The sequence below is a fragment of the Octopus bimaculoides genome, chromosome 1 (genome assembly GCF_046866305.1).
Source record: "Octopus bimaculoides isolate indiv1 chromosome 1, ASM4686630v1, whole genome shotgun sequence".
In the NCBI taxonomy this organism is placed as follows: Eukaryota; Metazoa; Mollusca; class Cephalopoda; order Octopoda; family Octopodidae; genus Octopus; species Octopus bimaculoides.
In genome coordinates this window covers 171153780-171178963 of record NC_142928.1, presented here as the reverse complement: position 1 = coordinate 171178963, position 25184 = coordinate 171153780, and the positions used below count along the sequence as shown (strand labels likewise).

At 36.1% G+C, this 25184-nt stretch overlaps 1 protein-coding gene across 12 annotated transcripts in view; it reads left to right on the top strand.

The window, feature by feature from the left end:
- Window positions 1-25184, top strand: part of LOC106870663 (uncharacterized) — a 1027926-nt gene that overhangs the window by 298427 nt on the left and 704315 nt on the right. For 2 of the 12 annotated variants that reach the window (XM_089362744.1, XM_089362760.1), the window contains exon 3: window positions 1647-1702. The exons of the other annotated variants lie outside the window; for them this stretch is intronic. The gene's annotated coding sequence lies outside the window, so the exon portion shown is untranslated. The remainder of the gene's footprint in view (window positions 1-1646; window positions 1703-25184) is intronic. 12 annotated transcript variants of the gene reach the window in all.

Below are 25184 nucleotides of genomic sequence, written 5' to 3'. Positions count from 1 at the left end.
AATCTTATATTTTTGCTGAGAAGAATACTTAACAAACCGTGAAACTCTACATCGGGATAATCCTCTTTTTTTTTCTTCCAATCAAAAATGTGGGGAAAAGGGTTTGAATACGTCTATTAAAAACAATAGGAGTTTGTAAGAGTTGAATTTATTTCAGTCCTTCTCATTTATACAGTATTGCTTAAAATATTGATTGAACCGGTCATTTACTGATGTAGACCATGACTAAAAATAAGTTGTCCAATATGGCGTTAGTCTAATGTTTGACTGCTTTATATATCGGCTGTTTTGTGCTATTAATTAGACAAAAATATGGGGTGTGTCTTCCTGAGATGAATATCGGAAACTGCGAACATGTCCATGAGAAGACCCACCACCTTTTCTCTATGCTGTTAGATAGATAGCTAGATAGATAGATAGATAGATAGATAGATAGATATATATATAGATAGATAGATAGATAGATAGATAGACAGATATATATATATATATATACACATCTACATATATATATGTATATGAATGATACAGATTGGGACAAGAACGCAAAACATCCAAACAGTTTAGGTGATACAAGAAAGGGACAAAACACCCAGATAGACGATACAAAGAAAATACGGACAGGTCATTCGGAGTTTTCTCTCTTCAGTCGAGATCCAGATTATCCTTGTATTTTCGGTTGGTTATTCTCGATATTGCTCCAATCTAGCCATATACATGTGTACATATATATGTGTGTGTATGTATACGTGTGTATGTATATGTGTATATATATGCGTGTGTGTATATATATATGTGCGTGTGTATATACATGTGTGTGTATATATATGTGCGTGTGTGTATATATGTGTGTGTGTGTCCTTCTGCCTGTATGTCTCCACTTGTTGTAGCGGTTCAGCAAATGCGAATGATAGAATAAATGTCAAGCTTCAAAGCAGTACTGCTGTCCATTCGTTCCACTAAAATTCCACCCGGCATGACCCCAGCATGGATGCAGCCCAATCACTGGGAGTAAAAGAAATATCACACATACACTCACATATATACATACATATATATATATATATATATATATATATATATATATATATATATATATATATATATATATATATATATATATATATATATATATATATATATGCATATAGATAAACAAATAGATAGATAGACAAACAGATATATAGATGGATAGATACATACATACACACATACATACATACATACATACATACATACATACATACATACATACATACATTCATATATTCATACATACATATGGTGGTTGCATATGCCTGTATGTGTGCTTGAATGGTTCCATGTGTGAAAGAAGCCGTTGTTATTGCCAAAAAGTTTTTTTTTATATTATTCACTAAAAGGAAAATATTTGTTTATCACAATGGGAAAGAAAGTATATTTTAAAAGGTCAACAATAATTTCAGATGGCTATTGTCATAAAATACCATTATATCGATATGTTTAACATGATTAACAAAGTCTATTATATAATCCCGATTTATATAAAGATTTCTAGCGCAGATAAAAAACCAAAATATTCTCGATCTAATAGTGTACGACATTAAATTCACTTACTTCTCGTTCCACACATGTAATTATTTTTTTCTTTTCTTCTGTATTCTTAGGTAAGCCGAACTTAACATTTACGAGATTGGTATGTTTTCATTTCCTGACTTTCCAAGTAAGTTGGAATTAATTTGATTTTTTTAAACTTTTCTATGTAGTGGGTGGGTATTTCATTGTTAACTCCTGCTTCCTACTCTCCCTGCAAGGGTCAATATATATATATATATATATATATATATATATAGACGTGTGTGTGTGTGTGTGTGTGTGTGTGTATGTGTGTGTGTGTATGTATGAAGGAGAGAGAGAAAGAAAATGGAATCCACGATGCGCTTTATTCACTACGATCGTTTCGACAACCAAAATATATTGAAAGAGAAATAAGCAAAACGGTGAATAAGAAACGTGGTACTTTTGGCAAGTCACTTAAGGAGACATAGGTCTATTTATAGTGCATCATCATCTCATCAGCAAGCTACGGTGCCCGCTGGTTCGACAAGTCTAGTGAGTTCAATTTTCTGTCTCGTATCTTTTTATAAGCTTTAGAGACACAAACGAATTCCTGACATAAATCTAGTGCCATATACCTTCATGCTGTTCAAGACATTACGTAGCCGGGCTGGCTTTAAATGGCATACCACACGGTGCATACCCGAACACAAAATTGCTCTCACACACACACACACCACAAGGACGATCAAAACAACACATACACACTCAGACAAAGAGATATACGCACAGTCTCACGTACACACACCTAACATCCCCACCGACACAAAAAACACTCAAACACACACTCATATACACATTCCACAATAAACTCTGGGACCAATAAAAACGGCACATACACACACACACACACACACACACACACACACACGGACACAAACACACATATATACACACACATAGAGATGTGCACAAAACCAGTCCCAAAAACCAGTGAACCATGACAGACTGTCACAGACCAACCAAAAATAAAAAAATCTTCTTTAACTCTTCTTCCCTCCCACCCCAGCTAGCCAGTCATACTGTCTCTTAAGACAGTAAAACATTCCTTCAATATACACAAGAGAAAAAGGCCAGGTCAGTTCCTTCTCAATTTTATTCTATTGTCAAAGAATATGTATAAGAATATGGATATGTATTTTTCCATATGTGTATTTTCATACACTGTTTTTAACACTGTTTTTAACAATTTCATCTTAATATCAGAGAATGTGTGACAATCAGTATGTAACACTACAAAGTTCATACAAAGCTTTATACTTTAAATATATTTTATCATCAAAGAATGTATATATGCATTTTAATACTCAAACTGTTTTTTAACATTTTTTATTATTCTCAAAGACTTTTGATAATCTTTTTCTAAAAAAGTGAAACCGGTTAAGTAAATATATATTTTTGAAAAATAAGTGCATTTTCAAACCTTCTTTCATATATATTTCCACTCGTACGGTATTCCACAACTTTACTTTATTATATATATATATATATATATATATATATATATATATATATATATATATATATATATATATATATATATATATATATATATATATATATATATATATATATATATATATATATATATATACATATATATATATATATATATATATATATATATATATATATATATAATTACCAACAGCTCCAAGAAGACATCTCTTCCAGTTGGCTAATGACATACATTCTGTGTCCGATTAGTATTTGCGTGGGGAGATCATCGCTCCCATCTCTAGACTTACGTGATACACGCCGACTCGAATTTCTGGTTGGCAATTATATGTTACAATTCTGTATTTCTACTGTTTATATCTCGCTCGGTGACATGCTAGCACCTTATCTATTCGCTATCGTTCTGGAGTAAGTAAAGCGTAGAACGCACGAGGGCAAAGACGAAGAACTGGGATTCAAACTGTGTGTATATATATATATATATATATATATATATATATATATATATATATATATATATATATATATATATATATATATATATATATATATATATATATATACATACATACATACAGCTTGAATCCCAGTTCTTCCTTGCCTGCGTACATTCTACGCATTGCATACTCCAGAACGATGGCGAATAGATAAGGTGATAGCGTGTCGCCTTGTAATACTTCGGCTTTGACTACAAAGTAATCCGTCTCTTCATCAGGAGTGATCACTTTCACCCTGGTGTTCTAATACAGCTTACTTATTCCTCTCAGAATTCTAGGTGGAATATCATATGCGTTAAGCATCTTCATCATCATTCCTCTATGTTCTGAATCAAAAGCCTTTATAAAGTCTAGAAAGTGAGAGACGGTAAGTCGTTGAAGATAGTTGAAAATTTCAAATGCCTTCGTCCGTGGATACAAATTGAGAAAGGTATTGAGTTCAAAGTTAGCAAGGAAATTGAAAGTGAGGTTGTTTCTGGCAACAAAGAATTCTTTTCATCTATACGGGTCTGAAACATAGACGCTCACTAAAGCATCGAAGAAGTAGTTGGACGGTTGTAATACGAGGATGCATAGAATGGCACACAAAGTCTCCTGGAAGAGTCATGCAACAAACGCCGACTCATACCAGGAACTACCAAAAGTAACATAGAAGATACAGAATCGAAGAATGAGGTTAGCTGGACACTGTATCTGACACACCGTTGAAATTACTAGCAAGCAGCTAGTGCTCTGGCAACTAACGGAAGGAAGAACCAGGAGAGGAAGAAGGAAAACGACCCATATCGACAACTTGCTGGAGGATACAGGTATGTAAGGTGTACAGGATGTGAAGAACATCATAGAAGATCGAGATAAATGTAGAAAACGTGTGGAAAAAGTCTTGGGGCGTCCTGTGGGACGAGCTAGATAGAGATGCATACATACATCATTGACTGCTCAGATGTTTGTTGATAGAATAAATTTTGGAGATAGCACAATCTCTATTGACGTTTGTGGAAGATAAGTGCTAGAGGCCATATGCCTATGAGTACGTCTACGAGTATGAACACGCGCGGGTGGTAACAGAGTGAATATGTAAATCAATGGAAGATAGATAGATAGATAGATAGATAGATAGATAGATAGATAGATAGATAGATAGATAGATACATAGATAGATACATAGATACATTTCTTTTATTAGCCACACAGGGCTCAACGAAGATGGGACAAATACAATGTAGAGCTTTTCTTTTTGGGAGGGGGAAGGAAGGAAAAAAAAAAAAAAAAAAAAAAAAAAAAAAATTGGTGGTGTCGATCAAAAGGGATCGTAGGAAGGGAAAAAGGGGCAGTTCGATCAAAAGGGATCGAAAAAAAAAAGAAAAGGAAAGGCCGATCAATAGGGATCGTGTATCACACAGTAATGTTCTCGTGTAAAAAGAGGGGAGGACAGTTTAGGTTTAGCCGTGGAAGGAAAAGCCCGCGGAAAAGACCACGGTAACCTTGGTCAATATTCTCATTGAAGAAACTATAACAGTAAGTGACTCTCTTTTGCCTTTTTGTTTTATTTTTTTTTCTTGTTCATAGGGTTATGCTCAAGATGGCTCCGTCGTTCACACGTGCCATCCTTGCTACATTCACCCATCTTTTTTTGAAGCATTCACTAGACAAGACTTCCCTTTCTACTCTCAACTTCCTCTTCAGGTGATACTTGAAGAAGTTGATGAGAGATTGCCCAGAGAGGAAAGTCTTTGTCTCTAGACCTTTCAGACGCGTCCACCATACACATTCTTTCGCCATAGCCACAAGTACGATGAAAATAGCTCTTCCTTCCCGTTTAAAGGAAGGAGGCGCGACAATATTCACGATAGACTCGGCTGATAGACCGACTCGTCCCACACGCGATAGCAGTTGTTCGACGTAAGCCCACAGCTCGGAAATGGTGGGACACTGTACGAGTGCGTGCAGAACGGTTTCGTCGCTCTGCCGGCATCTCGGACAGGTCGGCCCCGTGTTTCTCGAGCCATGCCTGTAGAGCTTATCCCGAACGGGTAGTGCTTCTCGATAGCACTGCCAGGCCAGGGATCTCTGGAAGTTGTCCATAGGTCCCGGCCCGAAGGTCGTCTTAAACAGGCGGGTCAGGTATTCCTCGTCGACGCCCAGGTTCGCCCCGAGATCGTCGTCGTACCTTCCCTCCACTAATCCACTATAGAATGCGTTAGTTGTGATGCAGTCGCTCAAGGTTGACCCGGGTTGTTGGAGTTGCCGAAGAGCAGCGCGACACTCGCGGTGCCATTCGCCCTTCCTCGGCCTCTTCTTGATCCATGACTGCAGTTCGGTCATGGAGACGAGCTGCGGGAAAGCGCGCCGCACAAACGGTGACCACACCTGTTCACCGCTGTCTACGTAGAGCCGGAGATGTCGCAGTCTCAGCGCGTGTCTGCGCATCATCAACCACGGCATGCCCAGTCCTCCTTTTAACGGGTGTTGGCAGCAAACGGATCGCCTAACCATCGGAACGCTTCCTTTCCACAAGAAGCGGAAGAGGATGCGCTCCAGTTTGGTGATGGTAGGGTCGGGACAAGGAACGACGGTCAGGCGGTAGTAGATGACGGACGCGATGTACGTGTTCGCCACCTCCGCCCGACCTTTCAGGGAAAGCTTCCTCTCGGCCCATTGCCGGGCTAGAGTGGCCACCCTTCTCGTTATCTCGTCCCAGTTCTTCTCCGTTTGGAGGTCTGGACCAAACCAGACCCCGAGCATCTCAACCGGACCGTCAGTCCAACGTCCCACGACGGAGGCGCTACTTGACGGCATGGGGTTGCTTCTCCAGGTGCCGAGCCGCAAGCCCACTGACTTATCCCGGTTGATTTTCGCTCCCGTTACCGCTTCGTAGTCTCTCAGTGTCTCGCCGACAAGCTCGATGTGCTTTTGGCTAGACACTATGACGGTGACGTCGTCCGCGTATGCCGACACGCTCGTCCCGCATCCCAACTCTCGCGGGATGCCCCTCAGCGTCGCCAGCTTCCGCAGTAGTGGCTCGAGAGTCAACACGTACAGAAGCGACGAGAGGGGGCATCCCTGACGGACCGAACGTGCAATGTCGAAGGGTCTTGATAGATGCCCATTGACGCGAACTACCGAACGGATGCCTCTGTACAAGGCAGCCATCCAGCCGCGGAAAATGGGACCGAAGCCGGCTGCTATGAGGACAGCCTCCAAGTATTGATGGTCTACCCTATCGAAAGCTTTCGATTGATCTAAATTGATCAGGGCCCCACCCATGCCAGGTTCCTTAACTACCCTCTCTATGATGTAGCGCATCAGATGGAGGTTGTCATGGATGCTCCTGCCCGGCACCGCGCACGTTTGCGCCTTGCCGATCAGTTTCTCGATGACAAGCGCCAACCGCTTGGCTAACACCTTGGCCAAAATTTTCAAGTCTGCATTGAGCAGAGTGATGGGCCTAAAGTTATCTATGACGTCCCCCTTGTTTGGATCTTTCTTCAGCAGCGTTACGGCTCCTCGACTCACAAAACCGGGAATGCTCCCGTTTTGCTGCCAGTTGCAGTACACCGCCACCAAGACGTCTCCAAACAAGTCTGGCTTACAGTTGTAAAGCTCGTAGGGCAGACCATCCAAACCCGGAGATTTGTCCCTCGAGCATCCCGCCATCGCGTCCCTCACTTCCGCCGCCGTGATGGCACCTTCGCAGCACTCCGCCTCTCTTGCCGAGAGTCGTGGCAGGCTGTGCAGGTAGGCACTGAAGTCCACCCTGCGTTCTCGCTCGCCATTCGTCCCAAACAGTCGAGCAAAGTGCCGCTGAAAGGCCTCACACATTTTGCTTGGCTCGAGCAGTTCGCGCCCCTGTTCGTCCACCAGAGACCGAATGGTGGCTTTGTTGCCCTGTTGCGCCTCCGCCACCCGGGCCTCTCGTGCGGCTCCAACACCTTCGTTTCTTAGAGCACGCATCCTAGCCCTGACAACGCACCCTTCGTGTTTGGCGTTGAAGTGTTGGTCAAGGGCCAACCTCGCCGCCAAAACGTCGGATGCGATGCCACTTCTAATTGCCTCTTCTAGCTTCTTAACTAGTTCACCCTCTACTCTGTTTCTGTCTATGGCTAGTGCTTTGCTATACCTAACCGCTTCTGCTTTTATTGCTCTCTTGAGGGCAAACCACCATTTGTTATTGATGATGGCTCCTGTCAAAGCCCTCTTTACTAACGTGCTAATCCGGTCTCTGAAAACTGGTCTCGACGGGAAAGACGCGTTTAGTTTCCAGTAACCGGAGCCCTGCCTATGTGTCTTATCTAAGTCTAGCGTACACGTCACAAGTTTGTGATCCGTGTAGCTGACTATGTGAAATTGTGGACACCCTATGCTATCTCTATCTACTCTCCTACACAGTATTCTATCTAGATACGATCTCGACGACCCGATGCGGTTTGTCCATGTCCACATTGGCGCATTCGGGTAATCGAGTCGGTACCTGTCAGACAGTTGAAAGCGTCTGAGCAGGTCTTTGAGGCATTTGCATCCCCGTCTATTCCTATCTCTGCCAACATAGTCTAGATGCGTGTCCAAGGTAGCATTCCAATCCCCCACTAAAAGTAAAGGACGAGACGTTCCTAGGAATACTTCTAGACGTCGAAAGAAATCCGGCCTACCTGTTAAAGGTGGTGCGTATACTGATATGAGTCGAAAAGCACACCCATCGCTGCCATCGACATCCAGAACAACCAATCTACCCTCCGGGTCTATGAATACTGTCTTTACTTCGAGATCCAGACTCTTGCGAAAGAGTACCGCCGTGCCACTACCGCCCATTCTCGGCAGACAGGGAGAAAAATAAATGTTAAACTGTCTGCCAAACATGGACGATAGGGCCCGCGTATCATGGAGTCTGGTCTCGCTTATGGCTATGATTTCTAGTTTATGTGACTTTATGTCATTTAGGAGGTACCCTTGTTTCCAAGGGGACCCCAAGCCACGCGCATTTACACAACCAATCTTGAGCATCATTTTGATTTGAGTGTTAAAGTTTTATAAAGAGAGTCACTTACCGTTTGAGAGTTTTTGTGTCTCCTCCTTCGGGTTTTCTTCGAGGAGATCACTATATAGTTTTTTCGCCAGGTATTTTTGGCATTTGCCAACTGCCTTTGGAAAAATAGATTTTAGTGTGTGGTGCAGGGTTGGTGTTATGTGTAGTATTTTGATGTGTTCTGGCGGTGTTGTGTATGGGTGGTTGCTGGTTTTTATGTCTTCGTTTGTTATGTTTGTTTTTGTGTTGATGTATTCCATCAACTCTGAGTTTTTTGTGTTGATGGCAGTGAGCATTGTGTGTGTACTTGCTTTTGGGGTTTTGTTGCTTGTGTTGTAGTTGTGTGTGCTTGTGTTGGTGTCTGGAGTGTTTTCGGGAGTTGTGTATCTCCCTGCTTTGTTTGTGTTTGCTTTTCTTTTCTTGCTCCTCTTCCTCCTTCCTTTCTGGGCTATTTGCCATTCCTCATTACTTTCATCTTCCGACGAAGGTTCTGAGGAATCGGAAGGGGGTAGGGGCAAATTGTGAGCGTCTGTGTGTGCTTGTGTGAGTGGTTGTGTTGCTGTTTTTGTTGGTGCTGATGGCTTGTTATTTGTGTGAGGTGTGTGTGATGTGGGGGAGGGGGAAACAGTCTTGGAATTTTCTTTCTTTTCCCCTGCTTCCTCACTTGTTGTTTTTGCAGATGCTGTTGTCTTCTCAGTTGCCAGTGTTGCTTGTGTTTCTCTTGTTTTGATTGTTGATGGTGGTGTTGGTAGTAGGGTTTTTTTCCCGGGTTTTGGTGGTTGCCCTTGTTGCTTTTTTTGGTTGGCGGCGGTTGGGCAACTGTCCTTGAGGTGTGCCTCGCTGCCGCATACATAACAACGTGGCCGCCTTCCTTCCACCACTACATATAACTTGTGGTCCTTTGCCAGTTGGATGTGTGTGGGGATCTTTTGGCACTCCTCTTCAGTGATATGGAGGAGGACTTCGACTTTTTTTCCCCCTTCCCAGTTTTTCTCCTCTGCAGTAGCAATTTCTAATATATTTGCCTCCTCCATTTCGAGGCATATAGAACCTACTATCCACTGTGTTTCCACTTGTGAAGGGACATTCTTTACTGTCACCTTCGTCACTCTCTGTCCAAGATAACTCGGTATCATCACCAATAGATACATAGATAAATAGGTAAGTAGGTAGGTAGGTAGTTAGGTAGGTAGGTAGGTAGGTAGGTAGGTAGATAGGTAGGTAGTTAGGTAGGTAGGTAGTTAGGCAGGTAGGTAGGTAGGTAGGTAGGTAGATAGGTAGGTAGTTAGGTAGGTAGGTAGGTAGGTAGGTAGGTAGGTAGGTAGGTAAGTAGGTAGGTAGGTAGGTAGGTAGGTAGGTAGGTAGGTAGCTAGGAAGATAGAGAGAGAAAGAGAAAGAAAGGGAAAGAGAAAGAGAGAGATAAAGAGAGATAAAGAGTGAGAGAGAAAGAGAGAGAGAAATTCGCTGCATATATGCATGTATTAAAAGAATTCACTCCCCAAACAATATTTGAATGTTCTAAATACTTTTAGTCTTTAAAATGCAAGTCGTAAGAGATCTTCAATTAAGGTGGTTGTTAGATGAATATCGACCATACAGCAATTTTGGACTGTTATAAATTTTTCTCAATTTTTGCTTATCTTCACCTACTGGAATAACAGTAACAAAGAGGTTTATATTCTTTTACTAGTCTATTCCTATCTCAAATACCGATGGGTCATGTTTATACATGATTGTGCTAGAAAAGAGTCAAGGAAGTAGTAATGCGAAACCCAAGTATGAAATATATGCCCTGTCAATATGGTGTGTCATTCAGGCTTTTAACCAAGTGGTTATGAGTTTAGTTCCACTGCACATCGTCTTCTATGATATCGGAACCATCAATGCCTTGTGGGTAAATTTGGTAGATGGAAACTGAATAGAAGCCTGTTGTATATATGCATGTGTGTGTATGCTTACATCTTATAACTTAGAGATTGAACCAAAACGACAGAAAAAGGAACGATAGAATAAGTACCAGACATTAAAAACTAAGTTTTTGCGTCGACGTATTCAACTACTACCTTTAAGAGGCGCCCCAGAGCGATCGTAGTTCACTGACTGAAACAAGTAAAACATCTCTAAGTTAAAGTTGTATAACATTTTGTTTAGGACTGAAGCACTAACAAGAGTGAAGATATTTTTGGTAGGTTTGATATCAGTAACGCTAACTGGGTTAACATTGTGCGTCTGTTTTCTGTTTATGTTGCGGAGAATGCATTAGAGTCATTGTAATTAGATTTCTGTGATTAGTTTGAATTCACTTCTGTGTATAGTCCATAACGTAAGCCTGTTAACTCAAAACCAAATATGTTTCGTTTACACAGCGATAGATATACGGTAGTTGCTTGACTAGTTGTTATTTATATTTAGGAATCGTAAGCCTTTTGCGCTTATGGTGGAACGCAGTGAGTACTTCAACTGATGGCGTCATCGACGTATTTTTCTTTCTTAAGACATTTTGGCTCAGTTTAGTTATTGCATGAAGACATCGTGTTCACAGGGCAATTCTACTTAACTTTAACCAACTGTATGCATCGTGCAGAGATGCAGAAATGCCTCGAGATGTGTTTTCAATGCTTTAGAAGACATTATGCTGTGATGTTCCAGTTTATTGGAAAGCCTCATAAGCAATATGGAACTGACATGAAAGTATGTGAAAGTGATAATTAGGAGAGTCTACCTGGCGTAATAGAGGAGAAATTATTACATCTGGTACAGTGTTAAATACTTTGTATGCTTAATCATAAGTTAGCATCAGAGTTATCTCTTTGTAAATCCCTGAACTACCATGGTGCTTACTTGAAATTCTTTCAACGGTAAACGTAGATATACTGCCCCGATTCCCACATATTTACAGTTGGTATAATTTTATACCAATGACAAATCATTTTCAAAAGATGTAGTTTCGATTCATTTTTTTTCTGTTTTTTTTTTGTTTTTTGTTTTTGCTGGCGGGTATACATTGGTAAATGTTACTTAGTTAATGAATATCTATATAGATTGAAAATGCTTAAATATTTAGGAATGTGTGCTATTATTTGAGTCAACAAGGACTTTGATCAAGTGAATTGCGAGAATTAGCAGCCAAGTATCAGATCACACTTCACTCTGTGACAGCAAGACTTATATAATTTGAAATTCTACATTTTTCCTTTTCTCCTCTGTTTCTTCACTCCATTACCATATCCCATTCATTGACACTTTCACAGCCATTTACTTTCTTGTGCATTGTGTTAGCTTGTTAATGCTCTTTTAGGTTAATACGCCTACACTAACTTGATTACTGACTTTCTTTCGTTTGGTGCCTTTCAATCATTCTATTTTCTTACATCAAGAAAATTATATTTTCGTAAGTTTCTTCACTGATTCTTTCAGCTTTATTGAAAAGGAGTTCAGAATAAGAAGGAAATATATCAAATACAACATTGTATTTAACAGAACGATGTGAATACGAATATTAATCATTGAATACTTCTATTCTTTTCTCACCATATCATTTGTAATTAGTTTTCAATGATCTCAGTCTTAAACATATCTTATATAGTATATGCTCATCTTTTTTATGAGACAATAAACTGTGATATAACAGATATTGGATCCTAGTTTCTAACAGATAGAGCAAATACTTTGAGGCGCCATATTTTACTCACAATGTATTTTTTTGCGCTTGCGCGTGAGTGTATGTGTGTATATGTGCGCGCGAACGGGTGTATGTGATTATTTGAATACGCGAATGTGTTTAACTGCATATTCTATGTGTATTATGTATTTATGTAAGAGTACGCACTTTTATAATTGTAAATATCTCTAGAGCCTAAAAAGATACAAAATAGTTCACGCGTTTTCTTTGAAATGAAATGATATGGCTAACAACACATCAATATCTATAACCCTTGACATATTCTGCATTTCACAATCCATATTACGCCTATATATTTTTCTTTTGCCATTCGGATTATGCATTTCACTGACGCTGTACTAAATATATTTACATAGCATCAATATAACGAAAAACAACTGGAAAACAAGAACGAGAAAGACCTCATTAAATATACATTTAACTTAAAATTTCCAATGTGTCTCTGCTGTCATTCTTTAAAACATAAATATAATAGTTTTGATCGTATAATTTAGGTTTTTTTTTGTGAGTTCATTTTCTGATTTTTTTTCTTCTGGCCTGTTTCATTCTACTTTAACTCTATTTATCTGAAAATGATTAAATTGTTATCCATGAATCTTGTGAATACGTATTGGACATCAATCTCGCATGTGCTAGTGAAGAAAAAATGAGTGACTATCAAATAACATTAGATTTTAACAAAAATATTACCATTCATTTTGCGTTGCTAAATGATAGCATGGATGTTATAACTCAATCAGATAGTTGCACTTTTACATATTGTCCTCTCCATTTATAAATCCATATCAGCCATGTCGGCAACTTAAGTTTGCTTCATATGAAAGAATGGATCACACTGAATAATACATCGATTTGCATGTACGCACGCTACCACACGCATAGTACATACAAACATGCATATATACATACGTGCATGTGTGTGTGTGTGTGTGTGTGTGTGTGTGTGTGTGTGTGTGTGTGTGTGTGTGTGTGTAAATTTCTAGATATGTATTAATTTCACATGGTTTTGAATGCTAAGCTGAGGCTGTAGAGACCTAGAACTATTTTTTTATATTCTACACTGCGTCCAGTGTACATGATGGTATTTGCAACGTAATATCTAGGTTTGTGTCACGTGGAAGTAATTTTCATTCGAAAATACCCGACGGAATTATTATTATACCGTTTGTGTAATTTTTATGTGAGATGAAATTTATCAGTAATTTGTAGAAAACAGTTTGTTATTGATAATTATTTAACATGAGATCGCATAGTGAAGGTTGCTACTCAATAGTCTAAGCAAATTCTGATCATTAAGACTTGTAATAGTTGCCCTGTATCTTCTACAATAAAAGCTTTCTGACTCTAGTTACATCTCTTCCAGAGGTTTGCCGTATGGATTTAATCCTGTCACTTATCCCTCAGATTTTCGTGATTATTGATTTTCCAAATACTTCCCTTCTCTTGTAATATATGCAGACAAAATTCCTGTTTCAGCCTTACAGACACACATTATTTCATATATCTCATTATAACTCATTTCATATATCATTTTCTTAATTGCATGTCGCTAACATTTATATTTTTATGATCCACAATAGTGTAGGATCATGTTCAAATGTTGTACATTTTGTGCATTGTATATAAAATTACCTATGTCGAGATATGGAATTAAAGTCTCACCCTCGTACATTCCATTAATGAAATACACACACTTCCATACACACATATACGCTCACACTTAAAAAGACATATGATTACTTACCTACATATATATATATATATATATATATATATATATATATATATGTTTCAGCTTCAAAGCTGTGGTCATGATGGGACACCCCCGTGAAAGGGATCGTGTTTGCATGGATGTATCTAAGTGTGTGTATATATATATATATATATATATATATATATATATATATATATATATATATATATATATATATATATATACATATATATGTATATACATATATGTGAGAGAAAGAGAGAAAGAGAGAGAGAGAGTTGGCGGTTGTAGTTACCGACTAAGGGATAAAATATCCATATATATTATCAGTATCTACCTGTGTAGAGACCGTTGGACTGAGATTTACACCATTGTGGACCATTGGGGGGTTCTTGGCATTAATGTTCTTTGTGTAAATATTTATTTTACTAACTTACGTTAATTTGTTTACCTTTACTTAAGTTTTCTCTGTTAATATAGGTTTGCCCTTTGATATTTATGTTAATATTTTATTTTATTTTATTTTATTTACATAGAGCTTCTTGATAACTTCTTTTTTTAACACCCTTACCCCACCTCCTAACTTCACCCTCCCGTTGATAATTTGTAGTATTCCCTAGTCCTTTGATAGCTCACTCTCTCATCTACGCTCTTTGAGTCCTGATGGTAAATAACTATGTGCATTTAACATATTGAACCTGTAGATTTTTTTGTCTATACCATATTTTCTTTCCTTTTCCATTTTACTTTTGTTAATATTGTATGCTCTTGATTATCACTCTGATGAAGATCTATAGCCTTAATTCGAATGCCCTACGGAGATGATGAATGTTATTCTCGCATTTATGTATAGCCTGCATTCAGGTATTTTGATCAGAAACAGCCGTTAGATTTGTATTGTCTTGCATTGTATCAATAACTATGATTTAAAATGTCTTATCGATGCAATGGTAATTATTTGCATTGGTTATATACTTACACACATACATACGTGTGTGTGTGTCTGTGATTGTGTTTCTGTCGCCGCAACTTAGCAATTCAGTGGTTCGGCAAAACAAACCGACAGAACGCTTAACAGGTTTGAAAAAAATAGGTACTAAGTTTGATTCATTCTTATAACCATTCAAGGCAGTGCCACAGCATGGCCGCTTTCCAATCACTGAAAGAAGTAAAAGATATATATATTAACATGTATGAATAAATGTAAGTATATATCTATGTATTATGTACGTATGTATACATGTTTGTATGTATATATATATCCTTCAATAAGTGATCGAGGGAGAAAATAGAGACACTTTTGTTGGATTGATGTGGAAAGTTATTGCTAAATGTTTTATATATGTAATATACGCTAAAATGTGTGTTATACTGATGAAAAGCTTATTTGTTCGTTTGATGTTGCTGACTATTTCATGCCATATTTCCTTAAAAGTGTTTGCATTTTTATTCAATTACATTTACATTTTTAGTAAATATTTATCCAAATACCTGCATTTGAACTCATCATTGTGAGTTTGTTTTCTGTAAATTTTCAAGGGTTTCATTAATGTGTGTTATTTTCTGTATAGTAATGGGTCAATTTTTCGAAATCTGGAGTTTCTGTTTCAAAAATGAACCATTTATACATTTCACTTCACATAGTGACAATCTAGCAACCAGAAACACCGAAAAATAGTATGCTGGGAGAACCAGTTGCTATTTTAAGAATGTCTAAACTATACAAGTCCAATAATTTCGCAGTTTTATGATAGCACATGGGTACGTTCACCGATTTACTTTTTAGCCTATAAGAAACATTATAAAAGAGGAGTCTTCCTGACTTTCAACATTAAGCTAGTAAATGATTTAACTAATGTCAAAGCTTTCTGGAAAACGTCTCCAGAATATTTTGTGTAAAATTCTAAGAAACCCTGAAAATTAGTATTCAACTGATGTTGCCGATTTATTACAGCACCTTCGGAGAGTTTTTTATCTTTATATTTATGTTATCACCAATGACCAAAATAGCTTTTGTGAAGTTCGATATTCATACACTTGATTTTGAATAAGAACTTTAACTTTGTAGTTATTTTAGATAATGTATGAATTGCGTATGTTTAGATCAACCATTCATTTTTAATAGGGATATTAATGATTTTTCTAGGTTGTTGATACCATTCTTAGATCCTGTATAGTGTAAAAGCTTCAAATTAATGACATAAGTTTGGATGGAATAAGCGTCTTTAATGGATGTGATATGTACAGTTAAAAGCGTTTTGAAGTTTTACCGTGTTGTTTAAAACTTACTTGTTTTTATAATGACGCAAAGACCGAGTTCAAAAATTTTAAAGTACTTATTCTGGCAGGGGTCCGCTGGTTCTAAGCAAAACTTAGGGATTTTGAGTATGTCGCTAATGCCTTTTTATAGAAGTATGCCGTGAAATTTATGTTCATGTTAATATGACATGAATTTATAAATAGTATAGCAAAGAAAGAAATTGCTGACAGAAGAAAGGAAGTATTTAAGTCGACGGTTACATATTTTAATGTAGTGAAGAAAAACATTTTTAAAATTATAATTACATTCGTAGAGCTATGAAAATAATAATTCTGATAATCAAAGTAGGGGTGATAACACCGAATTGCAAATAACGAATAATTATTTAAATATGTAATTTTTTATATACAGAAAGGTAATTTTCTACAGGCTTTTTCTTAAAAAAATCATAATGCCATTATTTCAATACTTTTCAGTGGAAGCATTTATGTCAGACTGTGTCATCTTGTAGTATCGAGTGTAAGTGGAAACTTTGCTTAACAGAATAGGTTTAATAAACCCAAACTTGTTCTGACATGTCACCATATTTACCAAATAGAAAACTCATGCCACAATGAAATGCTCTCAAACTAGTTTGCATCAATTTGAATTAATTCAAATTTTTGAATTACCTCCTTTGGCTTTATTCACCAGGATTAATCATTGAGCTAAACGTTTTTTTTTTCCTCCTCACTAAGTGGGAACTCAATAATCTTCACTGGCATTAGCGTTAGAAATTCTGATAGGACTCCCATATATACAACACATCCACAAACTGTTAACTGTACAAATGTTATTTTGCTTATTTGTCATTGCTTAAAATTCTGTACTTTTCAAATATGCGCACGTGCACCCACGTAAACATACTCTCTCTATGTCTCTTACTCTCTCTCTCTCCCTCTCTATCTTCTCCATTTCTCTCTTACTCTATATCATCTCTGTCCTGCACTCACTAACACATTGATTTTTGTTATGCTAAATATATTGTTGCCAATATTTTAGAAGAATTAATGCCGATATAAAATTTCGATTATCTTTTGTGTATAATTATTTGGTTAGAAATTCGAATATTAATTAAATTAAAAATTTTAAACGAATACATTATTATATGGTTTTACATTACACTATTTGGACGGGTAGACACACGCCTTTATCATTATGAAACATCAATCTTATTTGTTTTCCTTCACTAAAGAGAAATGCATATGATTTTTCTATAAAAGGTAACAGAAGGAACTGGCTACATAGATGGCACAAGTTTCATTTAGGTAAATATTGCACGCGTTCACCGGAGAGATACCGGGAATGATAACAAATTATTATTAACATTTTAGTTATATTTGTTTAGCAATGAAGTGTACAAGAATAACATATGAGCATTATTTAACCATTGGTATCAACTACATAATAAAATTGATCATGTGTATATGCATTTTCTTGTGTGTATGGTGTGTGTGTATATACATATATTTCTGTATTTAGACACCCAAATACATTCACGCATACATACATGAAAACATATATACACTTGTAAATAAATAAACATAGATGTATGTATATGCGTTTATATATATATATATATATATATATATATATATGTATGTATGTATCATACACACACACATATTGTCATAGTAACGAAGATAAATGGCACAGAGCAAAGTTGCTTAGCACATATTGGCCTTGAACTCTGTTGTGCACGCGCAGTAAGTTTTAACGTTCTACTTCAATTCCGATGTTTGCAGCAGTGCTTGGAAGGACCGTGTGTAGCGTGTGATCGTCGCATTGACCATAAATCTGCATCAAATTTGCCAAACGCTTGGTGATAACTGCTCAGAGGCCTACGTAAAGTTGAAGAAAGTGTATGTAGAGGAGTGTATGAACTGAATATATGTCGATAGTGATGAACGTTCTGGGAGACCCGCATGACTGTTAAAAACCATCGCTGATGCACGTGCAGCTATGAGGGGAAATCGTCAAATTACCATCCGTGAGTTATCAGAGGATGTGCAGGTAAGTTACGGTTCAGTTCACTTCATTATCACTGAAGATTTGGGTATGAGACGCGTGTCTGCCAAGTTTGTCCTAAAACTGCTTTCAGTTGACAACGCACCTGCCAATTCAGTACAGCTTCTCCAACAGTTTTTGGCAAGGCCCAACATTCTCCAGGTCCGACAGCCAGCGTATTCCCCAGATCTCGCGCGCTCCGCGTTTTTCCTCTTTTCAAAAATCTAATCCCGCTTGAAAGGAAGATTTCCATCCATCAATGCATCCAGGAATGCATCTATCAATGCATCCAGGAATGCATCCATCAATGCATCCAGGAATGCATTCATCAATGGAAACAGCACTGGATTAAGAGTGTGGCTTCAGAAGAGAATTACTTTGAAGGAGATTAAATACCAAATTGGTACGTATTGTAGTCTTGCTTTTATAGCACCAGTCCGGATACTTATTGATCACACTTCGTTTATGTAACGGTGTTCGAGATTGGCTTAGATAATCAAGTACTAAAGAAATACATGTCTGAAATAGAATCACACACACACACATATATATATATATATATATATATATATACACATAAATACACACATATACTTACATACATATATACATACATATATACATAAATACAAACATACGCGTATTTGTACATACGTATGAATGCACATATACACACATACATAGATGCATACACATACATATATATGCGTATATATACATATATGGGCATTTATGTGTGTGTGCGTGTGTATGTGTGGGTGCGTGTATTTCTTCCTTCCTTACAACAAAATATCGACTGTGCAATTAAGAGAGTGATTCCGCTTTGTTGCTTCTTAGTTGAGTTTATTCTTCCTCTTCTATTCTTTGCAACCTATCATTTCATGACCAATTCGATTATTTTCTCAATCGTGGTTCTATATATTGACTTTCTTTTGTTGATTTGAAATGTTTAATTATGCTGCTTTATTTGTACTTAGATGGACATTTATATATATATATATATATGTGGGGGGGGGGGTTGCGTGTGCGTGTGTGTACATACACATATATTAAGCGATACCATTCTAAACACTATGTACGATTGTGATAAATCAATGTAGCTTAACACTGTTTCAACACGCTAACATTTAGTTGCTTTAGGCTCATATATATACACATTTACAAAAAACATATTTGCTCACAAATACATATACAACCGTATATAAATTTGTTTACTTTGTTGTAGAAAAACACAAAAGTACTTGTGTTAGGATTGTGTAGCCTGATATATGTTTATTCATGTGTATGGTAAACAGCAATTAAATTTCCGAACGGCAGTTTCGTTCAATCAGCCCTTTGGTTGACTGTACATATCTGTGTATTGTTTTTCTCAATCTATCGGCGTGTACAGCCGGCCTAATGTACACAAACACAACACACACACAGACATATACACGTACACATAAAGACACGTTTCATTCTCAATTTAAGGAATACGAATTTGTATATATTCAAGTTTATATATTGTATAAATTGTCATTTTATCAGTTAACTATGTCCTAATAATTCGTACTGTTATCCATTGTATCTCAATAACAGGTGGCATGAGTGAGATGTACTACGAGATATTTCAGCATTTTATAAGGAATTAGTATTACACAAGATTTTAAGCCAACATAAGAACTGTCAAAAAGGGTCCTACCCTGTTTTCACGGTGTATAACTGATCGATATCACAAGATTCCCACCGGGACACCATGCCCGCTGCAGTTTTACATATTTACAGCTGCCTTGACAGGAACAACCTGAAATGAAGTGTTTTTCTTAAGAACAGAACGGAGAACCTTGAAGAACACAACAGGAAACCGTATTTATCGTCACATCGCTTGACACCATTTAAACACAAATTACAGAATTTCGAAACAAAAAAACAATAATTTAAAAAGCGTGAAGTGAATTTGAAGTTTAAAAGTTTAGATTATTATAGTCTTAAAATGCTCAAACGTGTTAGCTATATAAATCTCTCCTCATCCTGTGTTCTCTCTCTCCTTTGTTTCCCAAATGGGATAGCCATGTCTCGTTATTATTCTCTACCTTTATCTCTATATCATACATTAATCTCATCCGACACAATTGAACCTAATATCATGTAAAAAGCATTGGAACCACTGCCAGTACTCTCTATAGAGTGGTTGGAGAGGTAACTAGTTGAAGAAAGAATGCCACCTTGCCTGTGCTACATAAAAAGCACACAGTTCACTCTGTAAACTGACTGACATTAGGAAGGGAAACCAGCCATAAAAACTATGCTGATGCAGACGTTGAAGCATGGCATAATCTTCTGCCAGTTCTTGTCAACCTGTCGAACCTATGCCAACATGGAAAATAGACGTTAAGTGATGATGACGATTATGCCTTCAAATGAGAATAAACAAATTACATAATCAATAATGAAACCAAAATTATGCAATAACTTTTTAAATAAAAATAACCATCCACATCTTTTTTCATAATATCAATTCTAAGTTTCTTTGAAAATTAGTATTTCTTCATTCACTTTCATTAATACTTTCAGATAGAAAATAAAAATGTGTCCAGTAAAACAAAGAACAAATGATACAGATCCATGACAATCATTACGAAGATGCCAGATTTTCAGAACACAATTTATAGGATTTTACAATGAACCAAAGATTTTAAATATGATTGTACATGCATATGCTTTATTCAACGTTGATACGCACACACACATACACACTCACACACACACACACACACACACACACACACACATATATATATATATATATATATATATATATATATATATATATATATATATATATATATATATATACAATTTGAAGTGAAGCAACAAAAATTCAATAGGTTATAGCAGTACGTACGTTTCGTACAAGCTCCATTTATTCATGTAGTGGTAACACTAGAGAAAATACAATGAAAATGTACTTCATTGTATTTTCTGTAGTGTTATCACTACATGAATAAATTGACCTTGTACGGAACGTGCGTACTGCTATAACCTATTGAATTTGTGTTGCTTTACTTCAAATTTTATTCACCAAATCTCTTGATTTTGTTTTTGGTTTTTATCCTACCAAATTCAGGTGCCTCAAACATTTTAAGTACCACATTTAATCTTTTGATTAAATCTATATTATTATATAAATATACATACACACACATATATATATATATATATATATATATATATATATATATATATATATATATATATATATACATAATAATAATAATATTAGAGAATGCAAGTAGGTATATAGCCGTGTCTGTATTTTTAAATGTATATTTTTCTGTGTAGATTTGAGGATAATTAACCAGCAGGGAATAGTTATTTTGTTCTTTAGGTAATTTAGGCCACCGCGACAAATTAAAAGTGAGGCGCTTCGCCTTCTGAGAATATGAATATATTTCTAAATCGAAAACTATTTCTAGTCTTTATGTCAAACAGTCCTCAGTTTATATATCGCAGATTTCTTAAATATCTTTTACTCAATCCCAGACAGACGACTCTGGTTTTCCTTTAATAAGATATATCTTAGTTGTCTTACTTTTCTCCTTATTCATGGTATCTCATAATTTATGCTATATTTATTTCACTCACGTTTACCTAGTTTTGTATTATATATCATACTTTCCAATCATATTGCTTAATTTTATTTTATGTACCTTCTATTAATAATTTTACTTTAATTTTCATATTCTAATATTCAATTTACATTGTATAGCCGATAAGGTGTGCGTGTCGATCAATCTTTTTTTATTGTTTATGATGTCTTCTCAATTCATATTTTTTTAATTATCTTTTATTTCTCTCTTTATTTACGTTATTATATATTCACCTTTACATTACTCTGTAATCTATATTTTTAAATATTGCCTTCATTTGTATACTTTTTGATTTTACTTTAATGTATCTTCTATTTAAAATCTTACTTTCTATTCTATGGTTTATATCTTATGGTTGGATCGACTGAATACCTATCACTAACTGTTAGTAACAAAATTTCAACTTTATTTTATCTTTATCCATTATATGATACATGCGGCCTAACTTTAGTAATAGTTATGTAGAGAGATACTTTATTCGCTGGATCGACAGGGGATAGTTGTATGAGGAAATATAGGAGATACAATAGGAGAAATACTGGCATTTCTTATAGAGGTTTTAGAACAAGTTATGTTGTTTGTGTATATATATATATATATCCGTGCATGAGTCTCCATATGTATAATATGGTATGTGTGCGGTCATCTTAGAATTGCAGTTTTGTGAGTGTGTGTATGTGAATGTATTCATGTTAGCGTGTACATTTTTGTATGTCGATGAGTTCGTGGTTTTGATGAGACTCGAGTTGAAATGGGGGACTGAATTAATAACTTGGACTTTCTTTGTGAATCTTATCTTACTGATATTGCCGCCACAAAAGTCATTAACTGGCTGACGGTCTTTCAACAGTTAATCGTTTTATCTATAAGATAGATTCCAACCGACTTTATATAACTTACGTGTAAGCCTTTTAAGATGTATTGTCTTAGAAATTGTAAGAAATATCAAGTGAAAGCTATAGGTGTTCAGACTATTTACATATTCTGACACGCCTGAAGAAATTCGTCTTCGGGCATTCACTTGGTCGATGCCGCCTTCAAATCATGACATCTGAGGAAGCGAATGCACTATAGGATTATTTACATATTTCCATATATCATGAAATATGTTACATAACATTGTATGAGATGTGGAATAAAAATATTGCCCACTTATGGAAACAGTTGTAATATCCATTTAAATTCTTTCCTCGTATAAATTAATATCTTATTATTCACTCCGCGGGGATTATTTTAAGCTTACTAGATATTACGTTGGAGTTGTGTAGTGTGGTTATATAAATCAATCGGATTCTTACAGTTCTCCTTCTGATTTTGGAATACTACGTTAGCCCGGATCTGTCATGATCTAAATCTGGTTGTATTTCGCTTCTTATGTGTTAATTTGGTTTAGGACAGTGTTTGAATTTTCTTTTATCCTTTAGTGGGATAAATCCCAAAAGAAAAATTACTTACTTCGATATAATCGATTAAATCTCTCTAAAGGATTGTACATAGCTGACCTCAGCTCAATCCATACTGGTTTCAAAATTATTACTACAGCATTAGATTCAAGTTTCATTTCTGATATCTCTTTTATCGTGTCCAAACCTTTCTTATATGAAACCTTATTTTGAAGCAATATAATTTAAAATTCAAATCTAGGTGAGTTATGAATAATAGAAATGCTCTAACTAGTTAAGAGTGTCTCGGTCGTTTTTCCATCTGAAATTGTTTAGGAATATACAATAGTTGACATTATTTAAAGTAGGATTCAGAATAAAATAATTTGAATAATTAACTATAATTCCAATCTCTGATTCTCTGTCATTTAAAGATGAACAAATTTATGCTTGACTCTCAAAAATTAAGCGAAGAAATCTAAAGGAAGCTCAGCTTCTGATGTTAAGGGATAATATACATGTGTGAGTGTGTGTATGTGTGTGTGTGTGTGTGTAATCAAACGAAAAGTGGGGTTACAAATACAGGCAAATCACTCAGTGAGAATCAAACTTTGAGAACTAAATTACACAGTAAAAACGTACTTATATTTCACCTCCTACCCAATTTGCGAACTTAAAGTTCATACACGAATAAATTTACTCTAAAGCTACACAGTATAAGAGAAAAACCTGAAAGAATGGAGTATTATGCAATTTTAATCAGCTTATGCACGTATCAGACAGATTGCCAAGTCCCAAAAATTTGCAAGGCAATAATCATGCATGTTAATCGATTTCATATTTCATAGTCTAACATTGTAAAGAGACAGCAAAATGCAGCACCAGCCTATCCTTGACAAGGTGTACTATAGATTTGATAAGTGTAATTTAGTGTTTAATTCCTCTATCACTGGAGAATTTTAGAATTTTGGTCGACCAAACAAGGAAACGATTAAAAGGCATCGCAGAATTTGGAATTTGGAAATCTATCCGAGTGTGCGTAAGCTGATATATATATATATATATATATATATATATATATATATATATATATACATATATATATATATGTATGTGTATATAACTTTTTATCTTTTACTCATTTTCAATCATTTGACTGTGCCCATGCTGGGGTACTGCCCTGAAAGGATTTAGCCGAAGATATCGACCCTAGGAGTTATTGTTTTTTCAGCCTAATACTTATTCTATCGTTCTCTTTTACCGAATCGCTAATTAACCGGGATGTAAACACTGTGACACTGAACCCGGAACTACGTGGTTGGGAAGCAAGCTTCTTACCATAGAGCCAATATATATATATGTGTGTGTGTGTGTGTATGCATATATGTATGTATGTATGTATATATATATGTGTGTATGTATATATATGTAGGTGTAGGTGTGTAAATGTGTGTATATATATATAGATAGATAGATAGATAGATAGATAGATAGATAGATAGATAGATAGATAGATAGATAGATAGATAGATAGATAGATAGACTACCATCAAGTATCTGAGAAGAATTATCGAGAAATGCAGAGTTATTTTAGTACAACGAAAAATATTGACAGCTGAAATAATATATGAAAAATGAATGTAACAGTGTCTAATGTGTTTTTTTCCATGGGATAATTATTTCAGTTTGACCACTCGGCTCCAGTTCAAGTATTTTACCATCAAATGTAGAATGCATAAAATATTTGGAGAAACGCACAAATTTTGGATATTACCATTTAAATCGTTTCTAATAATTTTCTTGAACTCATGACATTGATAGAGGAAAAAATAAAAGATAATTTCAAACCAGACGTGATTTGAACCGAGAAGTTCGAGTTACATCTGGGAACAATTAA